This window comes from Mus pahari, chromosome 14, assembly GCF_900095145.1.
Source record: "Mus pahari chromosome 14, PAHARI_EIJ_v1.1, whole genome shotgun sequence".
Lineage (NCBI taxonomy): Eukaryota > Metazoa > Chordata > Mammalia > Rodentia > Muridae > Mus > Mus pahari.
The window spans coordinates 41,247,569-41,249,258 of NC_034603.1; positions in this window are offsets into that span (position 1 = coordinate 41,247,569).

Consider the following 1,690-nt stretch of genomic DNA (forward strand, 5'->3'; position numbering starts at 1 on the left):
GTGCTCTGGGGGGATGGGCAGGCCCAGGAGGAGGAACTGGGTGAAGAGGGTTTGGTTGTTCTTTATCATTCTTCCTCTCCAGTATCCTAATGAGAAATCAGATTCTTTAAAATAAAAAATCAACATACATCTAGGGAACATATTCTACAACAATGGATCTGACCATCTTAGTAGAAATTATAATTTCAAAACACCAAATGTCCNTACTCATTAAAATTATTAATGATTTTTCCTAACTTTTCTTTCAAATATTTGTATCTCTAATTCTTTTCTAAATAGTTCTATGCACTTGTACTGACATGAAAAAGTAGACTAATTTTTCTCTCTCTTTCTTCCTGCTCAAGTGTTGTTTTTAATTTGGTCTGTGAAATTTTATTATTTGATATTTTTAATGAATTTGACTAAACTTTGTCAACAAAATTTAATATAAATTTTAAGAATATCTCATATACTCCAATGTGTTATATTGCAATTTCAAAATCAGACCTGTATGTCTCTGTAACATACAGATTTCTGCTTCACTGTTAAGTAATCATTTTTCTTCCATTGCATGTATGACAGGCATGAAGCTCAAGAGTCCCAAGTGAAAGTAATGCTGTCACTTTATGATTTCTGAAAGCATTCCTTGTTCCCCTACCATTCCAGTCTCCCATAGAACAGCAACAATCAATACAATTTTTATCAGAAATCTGTGACTTTAGATCCATTCACTCTTTCCTTAACTTGAATTGCTGTTTCACATTCTACAAAGTCTCTTCTCCATTCACCTATTCCATCCATTCTTCTCTGTGAGATTTTATCTATTTGTCAGGACCACATCTTGTATTTACTGGAATATAGAAGCAGACTCAGTTCACGTCCATCTTCTCCTGTCTCCTGATCCTTCTCTTCTCCTTCAACACACTTCATTTACTCTGTGGCATTTTAACAGAAGAGTTCCTTCACATCCTTTTTGATTTATTATTCAGATTACCACTCTTGCTATGAGGATAAGGACAAAGCTCCTATCAGGGACATAAATGCTCTTTCATTATCTCACAGGTGATAGTCGTACATCCCACACAGTCCCACATGCTTTCCTCTCATCATTTAATGCTGGGGTCAATCTCTTCACAACCCACATTTTAGAGTTGCTCATTTCTGCCTCTCACATCCTTCCTTCTCTTTCCTTTTCATTTGATTCATCCTCACTCATATGTAACAGTAATTGCTTATCACATACACAACTAACCTTACCCTATCCACTCACACTATGTAATACATTCAACCATGCTTCACAGCATCCTATACTTATATCCCATGTACTTAATACTTTGATTATGGCTTTAAACTATCTTCTTATCAATTGTAAAGTTTGTGTAGGAAAAGTGACATATGCCTTCATTCCATTTGTTTGTTTGCAATCATTCATAATCTCCAACTAGGGCCAATACCTATCATGTTGTATATATTTGGCCAGCGAAAATTTGTTACCTGAAGCTGATACAAACTGATCCAGATTTGTTCAACCTCATTGGTAGAAAAATTACCATTTAAATATAAATATTTGAATACTTAACACTAAATTTTTCACTCTATAACGAGTGTGAACGATCTAATTTATATTTTCAGTTTTAGGGTTAATTATTGGTTTCACTTCTCAGAAGTACCAATGACTACCTATCATATGCTTTAATCCTCAAAATGTAAA